The 12,811-nt window shown below is 41.9% G+C and overlaps 1 protein-coding gene across 1 annotated transcript in view; it reads right to left on the bottom strand.

Moving 5' to 3' along the window:
* LOC147716736 (transcription factor Maf-like) overlaps positions 1 to 6,538 on the bottom strand; it is a 26,663-nt gene extending 20,125 nt beyond the window's left edge. The window contains exon 1 of the mRNA XM_086923674.1: positions 6,222 to 6,538. The gene's annotated coding sequence lies outside the window, so the exon portion shown is untranslated. The remainder of the gene's footprint in view (positions 1 to 6,221) is intronic.
* Between the last annotated feature and the right edge of the window lie 6,273 nt (positions 6,539 to 12,811).

Below are 12,811 nucleotides of genomic sequence, written 5' to 3'. Positions count from 1 at the left end.
TCGCCGAGCATAGTGAAGGGATAGAAGATGGAAGGATCTAGACTTTTTTTAGTTTTTTAGTATTTGTTTTGGAGGTCATAACAGTAGGAGGAGGCTTGGGATGCGTAAAAGGGATGTGGATAGGAAGAGTCAGAGGTTAGGGTTTAGACAGGCTTGTTTTGGGGAATTGGTTTAGTAAAAGAGGTATGAGATGATGCAAGGAGGGGTAGAGTAGGGAAGAGGCTAGAAAGGGTTATTTTGGGGTTCATAGCCCCCCCTATTGGGTTTGGGATGAGTGAGAGAGTGGAGGTAGAGGGTATGTTGATAGAGGTATAGGGTGAGAAATAGGGTAATACATTGGATATGCTGAATTAAAAGAAATGTAATAAATATATAGATCCATAAGTACATGGATGCATAAATTGAAGGAAGTATATGTAGATTAAAGATATTGATAGAGGTTTAGGGTAAGAAATAGGGTAGAACATTGGAAAGAGTAATAGAAAGAGGTTTATGATAAATCAGAGAGTTGAGGTAGAGGATATATTGAGAGAGGTATAGGGTTAGAAATAGGGAAGTGCATTGGATATGCTGAATTAGCAGAAAAGTAATAAATATATAGATCCAAGCACATGGGAGGTATATCGATGCATAAAGGAAGTATATGTGGACTAAAGATGCATTAAATACATTCCGGCTTTCAAGAGTTGTTGTACTTAAAATGGTATCTGATAGAGCTTGTTGGTTGATGATGCCTATTAGTATCTAGGTAATGCGCACAAAAGGCTCACACAGAAAAGTTCACAAACTAAACATTTACTGCCTGTGTTCAAAATGAAGAGTTATCCGTGAGGATGCTAAAAATGTTTTACATTTTTATGTGTAAATATAACTTTGACCCCATCAGGCTCCCTCTGGAGGGTGTTGCCTGAAGGCTCTCATTTCCAGTTGAAAGAGACAGAAAAAATCACTTGGAAGTGACAGAAGACACAAATCATTCAAACACCGCAGCAGGAATGGAGAATTCAGCCATGCTGCCACACCCCCTCTGCTAAATGTTGGTCTCCCTTTTCAGGGTTAAGGGATTTTGTACAGTCCACAGTGCAGTTACCATAACACCCCTAGACTATATCAGAAGATGGCTGCAGTAGATAGCTCCTGGAAGCGCAACCATAACCTGCCCACACAGAGGTCTGGCAGGTTATGATTCAGTGCTCACAGCTTCTCTTTGGAATTCCAAGATACACCACTCACCTAGCTAATTTATGAAGAATCTGAAAACTTGGGGACTCATTTATGAGAACTGGCGCATCGCTGCGTGAAAGCAGCAATGCACCACTTCTCAGTGCGCCCTCCTTGCGTCAGCAATGATGCCTCATATTTACAGTATGACGCATCATGTTGCAAGGAATGACAGATACGACAGTATCTGTCGGCACAAAAGTGGCGCATTGCTGGAGTTGTGTCAGAAGAGTGAGGCAACTCCAGCAATGTTTCTATCACATGGGGCAAGCACCGTGTGAAAGGGCCTACGCCACCCTTATGCCTGCCATGAGGCAGGTGTAAAGTTTAGACGCATTGGCATCCTGGAGGTGGCACAGTGAAATCTTATAGATTTCACTGCACCACTCCTACGACCCTTACTTGCAGGGGATCGCCCTCCATGCATACATCATACCTGACGCAGGTGTAATGTAGTGCAGGGGTTTACGAAGTGACACATCTGCCAGATGCATCACTTCGTAAATATGGCGCACCATGGCACATTATTTACCCTGCCGCTGCATCACTAAAAGTGACGCAAAGCAGCACAAAAGTGGCACAGGCCTTCATAAATAAGGTCCTTGGTTGTTTTCATCTGCATTTAGTTAGAGCTTTTGGAAAATGGCGCTGCTCCCTTTCCACTTGATCTCTATGGAGCCCTCAGCGGTGTCCATTCACTTTATAAAAGTCCTCTAACACTACATAACGTACATAAACCTGGGGATTTGATAAGCGGTGGAGAGAGATTTCTTACACTCCCAGTGATCAGCATTTAAGGAAGGTTCTCTTAAAAGAGATGAGTTACAAAATATCCTGAAGACACAAGGACTGTCACAAATAGAAGGGACTTTAAATTGTACAGTCTAGTATGGAAGGTCATTCATTGTTTGGTGCTAAACTGTTATACGGCTATACATAAAAAGCTAGCACTACCAAAGCCAATAGGTTTGACTTTGTTGAGCACACATAAGAAAATATGGTCATTCGTGTGAAGTTCACACATAAGGAAATATGGTAATTTCTGTGTATAGATAAACACTGCAGACACAAAAACAAACACACGCACCTACAGGCACACATATATGCACGCACATATATATGCACCAAGACGCGTTTCTGAATACGTGGACCAGCACACACATACTTACACAGGCTCACACACATACATCTATGGGGCACACATATAGTACAAGTTACATTTTATACAGGCTACGGCCTCCAAAGGAAAGGGTCTGGCATTATGCTACCCTCATCGCCACAATTTCAGGGTCCAAATTGTCTCAGTATGAAAATCGCACATTTCTATGGCTACAACGCCCCAGTATGTACAAACATTACCAAACCAGAAACCACATTGTGGGGGTCTCTAAAGAACCACTGTTTCGACATCATTGTAATTGAGGCATCTGCATTGCCCTGCTTTGTACAGCATCATAAGCAGGACCACTGAAAATATGCGATTGCGCAGCTGCTACGGTTTTCGCATAATTATTGATTTGCAGCATTTGCCACATAACCCATCATCTGCTGCATAATCTGCAGATTGTAACAAAAAAATAGTTTCTTGCGCAAACAGTTCAAAAGTTACTAAAGGCCTATAGCAACATGTGTTGCCGCACAGTGGAAGGCCCTCTTCAAAAGTTGGCTTGCCAAATTTCTGTTACTTATTTCTATATTTGAGTGGAAAACTGCTAATAATGAGGTGCAACCAATGCCCAAGCAGTGTTAACAAGTGTTAAAATGTCAAAATAATGAAGTAATACTCCGATAAAATGTGCGACATTATGCCGCATAATTTCCCTTTTCTTGTTGCATAATTTACTCAACGCTGCAGCATAATTTGGCCCTCCCCGGCTGCATAATTCCTGTGCCCTGATCATAGGCAAAGGCAAATGTGCTGCAATCTACACCTCACCTGTAGGAGGCCCTGTTGAACTATTTGCAACATGTTTCCCAGAGACCAGTGGGCACTGATAGACACAATGAGACACTCTGCATTACCAGACATTCTGAAGCCTTCAGACACCCAATGACCAATGAACACCATTTGATACACAAAGACTTAAAGACACCAAAGGTCCTAAAGACATCATCAGTATCATTCTAGGACTTGTTATTTACAGTGCTTAGAAACACTGAAAGCGAAGCTATTAAGCACTAAATAAAACAATCTATAATTATTATATTACTGGGGTCACTCACTAGCAAGATACTTAGAGGCCAACAGACACTTTCAGATACTCAGAAAGAAGCCACTGTTAGCAGAAAGCCAGAGGCCAGTCAGCACCCAATTGATACAAATAGGCAGGTAAAAACCTACAAGCACTATTAGACAACCAGAAGCCAGTGAGCAGTAGCAGACATCAAGAAAGCAACACACCCAAAAAACCAAAGACCAACATAGTCTATCAGTCATTCAGAAATAAAGGATTATTACTAGACACCCCAGACACAATCAGACACCAGTAAGCAATGGGCAGAAGTTTACACTGGATTACTAACAGATTATCGGACACCCAGAGATCATCAGGCACCATAAAATGCATTTACATCGCTGGGCACGGTCAGACACTCATAGAATACAAAATACTCAGGTCCTCGGAGACCAACAATTACTCACCACACGGCCAGTGACATTCTTACAGACACCAAGATACAAACAGGGACTTATAGAGATCGAAGAACTACAGATGTTACCACCAAAAGGCCAATGGCTACCATTAGAAACGTAAGAACTAGCATTACACTATCAGTGTTGACAGGCACTATCAGATACATATGTTAGCACCCATCCAGAGACCAGTGTTGTCTTCCATATACCAGGAGACTAATTAACATTAGCAAATAGTCAACCATCTTTGGACACTATCGGATGCCATACACAAATACAAAAGACACCTGGAGACCAATGGAAACTTTCAGGAAGCCATATTATGCTGCAAACTATCAGACATAACCAAAGAACGGAGGCAGATACCCATAGATCAGAAGTCGCTCCCAAAACGCTACTTAGCTACCAACACATTTAGACATTCATAAGTTACTGCAAAATATGAGAGAAATAATGGTCTGTGAACACTATTAGGTGCCCTCTAAATCAATACATACTAACAGATACCCAGAGAACTAGAAACACTATAAGACACAACAGGCCTATAATCAATACTGAATAGCTAATGACACCATAAGTTTCCCAGATACCTGTAGACTACCAGACAACCAAGCATGTATTATGACTATCAGACACACACACACATCAATGGATACCCAAAGACCAATTATCATACACAATCAAAAGACACTATAAAGTACCCAGGAGTCAGCTGCCAGTGTCGGTCTCTTATCAGGTCAAACCCTTCAGTACCTTACCAGACAACTACATACCAATAAAGGCATCCAAACACAAAAATACTCTCTAACTTTCAGAGGCTAACAGACACTATTTATGACAACGGCGATCAGAGACCAATAGGCATTATACGACATAACCAAAAGACACTATAAAATATCCAGAGGTATGCTACCAGTATCAGTCAATCAAAGGACATTATCAGACATCCAGGGCCCTCTGTACGTTGCCCGACACCCACATACCACCATAAAAGTTTCGACACAAAAAATATCAACACACTTTCTGACTTTTAGAGGCCAACAGTCACTATTACACACAGAAATACTAATAAACCGCTTCGGGCCTCACAGACCAACAGGCACAATCAAACACTCGGGGGGTAGCAGACTCTATCAGACACACTCCTGCCAACACTGCCAGACACCCAAGCCCACACGTGGATTCGATGGGTACTACTTATCTCAGAACTGCAGTCACTACGAAAGCCCAAATGCTTGTGGTCAGTGGTAGTCACCCATTAGGTATAGAGAGTGTCACACGCCGAAAAACGGCCACAGACCAAAGGGCGCTATTAGACACCCAGGGACCGATGAACGATATCAGACTCACGTAGACTTGGAGACACGGACGAACAAACAACCCCAGGCTTGGGAACAAAGTCTACACACTGCATGTGCCGGCCTGGAGTAACCTCCGGAGAGATATAAAGTGAAACTGTCAGGGCAAAACCTAATGAATGAAAAACAACCAAGGGCAGCAGGAGCGAGTGGAAGGGAAAGACGGAGAAAACGGTGGAGACAAACATAGAGATAGTGGGATGCAAAGAAAGGGTGAGAGAGGGCTGATATGGACGAAAATAAAGAAAAGGGAAGAGAACGAGCAAAGGAAAGAATTGAAAACAGTGAATAAAGTTTAATTTCAGTTTGACATCGCGACAGTTAGTTGCCACAAAGTGTTAGCCCCACGGCGCTGTAAATGGTAAGTGTAACTATTTCCCGTTACTGTTGATAATTTATCATCCTCGGAGGTATAAAAATCTGGACCACCCCTGTCCGTTGTTGGGATCAGCGACCTGTAGTTAGCAATCAGATATCTGCAGTACGTGCCCTGGTCGGCTGAACTACCCTATCAATCAGGGAAAGTCAATTGAGAAAAAGTGTGGTACGGCAAAAAGAATTATGACAAAAAGTCAAAATGAAGGATTGAATCTTAGAGAATCAAAAGGGAAAAGAAGCGGAAAAAGAGGGCGAGACACCCGTAGGAAGCAGAGTCCAAAATCAGACGAAAGGTGTAAAAGAGAAAGTGCGAGTAGAAGATAGATGTCAAGAAAAAGAAAGAGAGAAACGAGGAAAAGAGTGAACGAGAGAAACAAGAAGGGCAACGCGAGAAACTAAGCAAGAGCAACACGGAGCAGAAACTTCAGAAACAAAAAAAGAGGGAAAAAATGAATAAGAGTTGTCGAGAAATAGACCGAAGAAGAAAGAGACAGCGCAGGCGTGAAAGACCGCAGAGGCTTTAAGACATATAATACGAGACATACAGACAGACCGAGATTAGAAGAAGCAAAGGAAGAGAGAACTCCGCAGGAGCAATAAAACGGTACAGGTAGCAGATGGCCCTCACTCACAGCTCTCTGGAAGTCTGTCTGTCCAGGGTCAGCTCCACGCCGCTCTCTCCGGTGACAGTTCCATAGGGACTGGGAGACAAGCAGTGGGAGGGTCACTCGCAACTCTGTGCTGGGCTGTTTTTCAGGAGTCAGCTGTACGTCCCTCTCTGCACTGACAGCTCCATCGAATAGAACGGCGGAGAGAGAGGGAGAAAAAGTAGCAGCTCTCTAGCAGGCTGTCTCTTTAGGGTCAGCCTCTCGTCCCGCTCTTCGGTGACAGCCCCATCAAGCGGCGCTGGCTGCAGTCTCTGCCCTGGAGCCAGCCCAGACCCACAGGAAGAGCCCAGGCTGCAGGGAGCAGAAATATAGCCCGCAGTGACCTCATCTGCATCTCATTATCCCTCAGCCAATGGGTATTGGCTTCATTTGCATCTCATCGCCCCTCCTCTAATAGGCCGTGAACTCGTCTACATCTCGGTGGCACTCCTCCACGGGACAGAGTGCCCTGCACTGTCTCTTTGATACTGCTCCAGTATGCACTGCAATCACCCACGTTTGATTACCACGTATCTACTAATGTTATGTCATTTGCATGTCCTTGCCACTTTGCCAATGGGCAGAAAGCCCAGCACTGATTCTTTAATACTGCTCAGTCAAGGCACTTTCTTCATCCGTGTTTGATTACCACTCCTCCGTTGAGTGCTGGCCTCATCTGCATGTTATTATATCATCCAATGAAACCTCATCTATATATTATCAAAACTTAGAAGTACACTTGTCTTCACTTACATAGTATTTCCACTCCTCCAAAGGCTGAGGACATACTTGTGATCTCGTTACCCACCTTCAGTGATCAGCAATCTCACCTGCAACTCTGTGTCTCTCTTCCAACCAGTTAGCCAACTCTCATCAGCTCTCCTCCAATGACCTGTGACCTCATCAGCATGGATTATCCCTATTCCATGAGCTCTGACCTCAACTACGTCTCATTAGCTCAACCTAATTTGTTGGAGAGTTCAGACGTTTTTGGGGGATCATTCTGCCACATATCATTCAGGAGGAAAACGTCATCTCATACCACTCCTTGGATGGCATGGAACCCACCTCAACTCAGTACCCTACTGGTACCGTACCGTACAGTACTGGTGAGCGAGAGGGCACACTCCATGTCACTGGACCAACTGTAAGGAGTCCATCAGTATCTCACGACCACTCTTCAGTGGATTACATAAGAGATTCATTTTGCTGCTACTTGGTCAATGAGCAGAGAGCCAAGCGATATGTCATTGGCTAGCTGACCGGCATCTCATTTTCATTACTCCAATGGGAAGGGTGCAAGACGGCAGCTACCAAACATGCTATCTACTAAACAAATAAGGGTTACTTCTAACCATGCATGGTGGAAGTAGAAAACTCATCCATGGAGTCTGTGGCAGCCAATAAGCCTTCTTCATAGGCAAACTGATCTCAGCTGGGCACCACCAGACTTAAACAGCTGAAAGGACCTCTTTGTAGCATTGTCACCTTGCCCTGCACAATCGAAAAGTTCATGAAATATATATATATATATATATATATATATATATATATATATATATATATATATATATATATCTCTTCCCGTTTGGTTCAAAGGGTGGGCCACCAGGCGCTCTATGGCGGTGCACTCGGAGCGCGGCAGAACCAAGCCGCGATTACATCAATTCCAGTTTCCCCATGAGGGGAGTCAGTTCTCCGCGCACTCCCGGTTATTCTTTCACCAAGTATACTCATACACCAAAGTTAGTAGGGTGGTTTCGATTTATTTTCGCTTGTCTGCCGACCAGCACCACCTGACGCGTTTCGGTCTCTACGGAGACCTTGTTCACAGGAAACCGTCATTACATTTTTTTCATTAGTTAAATAAACAGACATCTTCTATGTCAACAACCCACTTCCTGTTTGACGCACAGGGATTGTGGGACATGTAGTTATAAGCCCAACAAATGATACAAATCCTAGTGAAATTCATTAACATTAAGGCGTTACACAATACAATTATGACCTTCGAAATCAATTAATCCCTCCGGTGGGATAAGACATTGCTTAACTATATATTTATCAAGTTAAATCTCGCCCTCTAGTGGGCTCATTTACATATTAGTCCTTTGTTCAATTGTGTCCATGATTGTGACTTAGCCATTCCTGCTATTCAACCTGCACATTAAGTTGACCAAAATTAATCAAATGGGTTTGCATAACATTTGTTTCAAAAGAAAAAGAAAAAATTACTAAAAACAGTTTCAGAGAGAGAATTAGTTCATTGTCTTTTCAGTTAATTCTGAGTTTAAAGATGGCAATGTAACTCCTCATCCAAGTTATGCCCATGAGGGTTGAGGGTTCGGAAACTCATGATATGGTTAGATTCTTTTTGTCGCATTACTTTTTCACGATTACCTCCACGCTGGTTTGGCGCCACACTTTCAATTCCATAAAATTTAAGTTCTTTCCAATTCCCATTATGTACCTTCTCCATATGCTTGGCCATTGCGTTACTCCTGTCATTGTTAATTGTAGCACGTACGTGTTCCAGAATCCGCATTTTTAGTTCTTTTTTCGTGCTACCAATATATTTTAAAGTGCACGGGCACTCCAAAACATATATAACGAATTGAGTTTTGCAATTGATCAATTGATTAATTGTCCAGATTTTGTTATTTGCCATAGTCAAATCTTTGATATTCTTAGCGATGCAGCAAACTTTGCACCCGGAGCATTTGTAAAACCCTTTGAGTTTATACCAAGCTTCAGGTTTTTTTTGATCCTGAAAGTGACTGGAGATTATTCGATCTTTAAGATTCTTGGCCCTTCGATACGTTATATTGGGATGCTCTCCCACAATTTGAGCTGTTGTAGGATCCATGTGTAGAATGTGCCAATTTTTTCTCAAGATTTTTGTTATTGATTCAATTGCTGTGGAATGAGTTGTTATAAAACGAATCTTTTGTTCTTCATTGTCTGGTTTGGGTTTCTCTTTCAGCAATTCTGTTCTTTTGATAGTTGTAGAGCGTTTCAGCGCAGTTTGGATTGTACAAGGATGATATTTGTGTTTCATGAATCTTTTGCTGGCCAATTTTTTATTGATAATCCAATCCTCCTCTTTTGAGCATATTCTTTTAATTCTTAGGAATTCTCCATAGGGAATATTATGGATCAAGCTTGACTGGTGAAAACTTTGCGCACGTAGCACAGCGTTTGTCGCCGTGCTTTTGCGGTGTAGAGTTGTTTGAATAGTATTGTCCTGAATAAAGATCTCCGTGTCCAAAAATATCACCTTTGAATCACTTATGGAGTAAGTGAATTTTAACCCAAAGTTTGAATTGTTCAGGTCATCAAAATAAATAGCAAAATCCTCCTCCGTTCCATCCCAAATTAACAATAAATCGTCTATGTATCTCATCCAGGCTATGGTTTTAGATACCGGTCCATCATTTTCACATCTCCATGCCCAAGTTCTTTCCCAATGGCCCATTGTTAGGCAGGCGTATGACGGGCTAAAAGAAAAGCCCATCGCAGTGCCTTTTGATTGACGGTACATCTCTTTTCCAAACAGAAATACATTTTGTTCTAGGCACATCAAAATCATTTCGAGAAGCATCTTATTGTGTTCAGCAAATTGAATGTTTCTGTCCATCAAGAAGTTTTTACAAGCTTCCAGGCCTATCTCATTGCGAATATTAGAGTACAAATATATTACACTAAATGTAAATGAGCCCAATAGAGGGCGAGATTTAACTTGATAAATATATAGTTAAGCAATGTCTTATCCCACCTGAGGGATGAATTGATTTCGAAGGTCATAATTGTATTGTGTAATGCCTTAATGTTAATGAATTTCACTAGGATTTGTATCAATTGTTGGGCTTATAACTACATGTCCCACAATCCCTGTGCGTCAAACAGGAAGTGGGTTGTTGACATAGAAGACGTCTGTTTATTTAAATAATGAAAAAAATGTAATGACTGTTTCCTGTGAACAAGGTCTTCCTAGAGACCGAAACGCGTCAGGTGGTGCTGGTCGGCTAACAAGCGAAAATAAATCGAAACCACCCTACTAACTTTGGTGTATGAGTATACTTGGTCAAAGAATAACCGGGAGTGCGCGGAGAACTGACTCCCCTCTTGGGGAAACTGGAATATATATATATATATATATATATATAACAACGCAGAAATCCCCCAGTCCTCTGGATTTTTCAAATAAGAGCACTCAAAGCCAGTATAGCGTAGGTTCGCCAGGTATTTTATTCACAGAACCTTTCTGTAGATAGATCAGCTTACAAACGCGTTTCGGCGTTGCCGCCTTCGTCAGTGTAGGCTGACGTTTGTTTCTACCATTACTTAAATACAACCATGGTGACCATATGTCACGTGTTTCCAACAAAATGAACATAAACATAAAAGAAGGCACATAACTCGTAATTCCATCATTACTTTTGCGGCGGCCATCTTGGAACGACTAATGCGGTAATAACAATTGGTCATTTGCAATGCATTAGATACCATCATGTTTATCAGAATATATAGTAAGTGTGTATCACAACGTAATTGTGTCTAGAAATTAAAATTTTAACAGTTTATAGCACCTTATGCTGCCTATTTACATTTTGTGGCACCTATCCTGCTAGTGCCTTTTAGATCGTGATGCTCATTACGTTCCTCAATGAGTCCTCACGAAGGTTCATAATTTCATGGCACATTGGGAGACAATTCTCAATTCAAAAATAGAAGTACAATCAGGCCCTGAATGGGCATATCCTTATTCAGTTATACATTCAAACAAGCATCCTTTTGGAATTGTCATTGTGATTTACCATGAACAAAAAGGATCTTTAAAAAAATGTAGGGTGGTGGGACAGATATCACTGATTTTCAGAAAACTATACGTTAGTCTATTTTTCCAGGTTACTAAGAAAACAAAGCTGGGGCTGGATGAAATTCTTTAGATGGGAGTCCACATCTCTTCCTCATTATTCATCCCTCCCGGGGTCTTAGTCTGTAGCTGGATGATGAATCTTGATTCTAAGGTCCTCAGTTTTTTCACCCAGTTACCCCCTCTCTCTGTCCTGACTAATTGATCCAGAATGAAATAGGTCAAAAGATTGCTGTTACTGTTATGTGCCTGCTCGAAATGGCGAGCTACTGGGTAGCTTGGATCCTTTGAGGTAATTGCCCTCTTATGTTCGAGGACCCTTAGTTTTGTGGGTTTCACTGTACTCCCTATATATTTCTTCCCACAGGGACATATCAAGCAGTAAACAGTATAGTCAGAGTTACAGTTTACCAATTTTGTTATTTTACTCTTTGTTTTCTTGCCTGGAATCTGATATTCTTTGACTTTTTTCGAGTTTCTACAGGCCTTGCACTTCATGCAAGGAAAGAAGCCTGAAACAGTTGGTTTCTTTTTTCTCTTTTTCTCATAGTGACTGTTCACTAGATGATCTTTAAAAGAATTCCCCTTTCTATATGTGATGAGCGAATAATCAGATATGGATTTACCGATTACAGAGTCTGATTTTAAAATTATCCAATTCTTCCGCATTATGTAAAAAACTTCTGGAGACTTTTCTGAGTAATCGGTAATTAATCTAATCTTAGAATCTGGGATTTAGGTTTGTCAGTTAGCAGGTCTTTTCTCTCCACTAGACTACTTCTCATTTCCGCTCGATCCAAAATTCCTCTCCCATATCCTCTCTGTGAGAATCTTCTTTTAGACTGTTCCTTTGCCTTTTCAAACTCCTGTGTGGTTGAGCAGTTGCGTTTGATTCGCAAAAACTCTCCCAGTGGGATGTTGTTTATGACACTACGTGGATGATAGCTACGTGAGTGCAATATCGTATTGCCCGTGGTTGGTTTTCTGTAGACCGCGGTTTGTATTGAATTATTTTCCACATAGACCCGAAGGTCCAAGTAGAGTACCTCACTTTTGCTCATATTGCTTGTGAAACTGAGGTTCAAATTGTTTCTATTTAATTCAGCAATGTATTCCTCAGCCTCATTCTGTGCCCCCGCCACACCAAAAACAAGTCGTCGATGTAGCGGGTCCACAGGATGATATTGTTCATCCACCTGTCATTGTCCCCCGCCCAGGCCACGTGCTTCTCCCACCAGCCCACGAAGAGGTTCGCGTAGCTGTGGGCGAAGCACGTACCCATTGCGGTCCCCTGCAGTTGTAGGTACAATTTCCCTGCAAACAAAAATATGTTATTTCTTAAACATTAGTCTGTTAGCTCTAACAACATAGCGTTATGGCTTTGGTACTTGATTGGTCTGTTATCTAGGAAGCTCTTCATTGCCAGAAGACCGTCTTCGTGTCTAATAGACGTATATAAGCTGGCAATGTCCAATGTTATTAGGATCATGTCCTCTTCCCATCTGACAATCCTTAAAAAGTCCTTCGTATCTTTTAGATAAGAGCTGAGATCTTTGACGAACGGGGCAATGAAGCTATCGATATAGCTCGAAGTTTTTTCCAACGGGCTATCTTTTGCAGACACGATAGGTCTACCAGGAGGCCATATTTTGCTCTTGTGCACCTTTGGTAGGTGATAGAACGTTGCAATTTGAGGGAA

This window comes from Lissotriton vulgaris, chromosome 5, assembly GCF_964263255.1.
Source record: "Lissotriton vulgaris chromosome 5, aLisVul1.2, whole genome shotgun sequence".
NCBI classification, from domain to species: Eukaryota; Metazoa; Chordata; class Amphibia; order Caudata; family Salamandridae; genus Lissotriton; species Lissotriton vulgaris.
The sequence above is the reverse complement of the archived record's forward strand: the minus strand, read 5'-3'. Positions and strand labels throughout refer to the sequence as shown.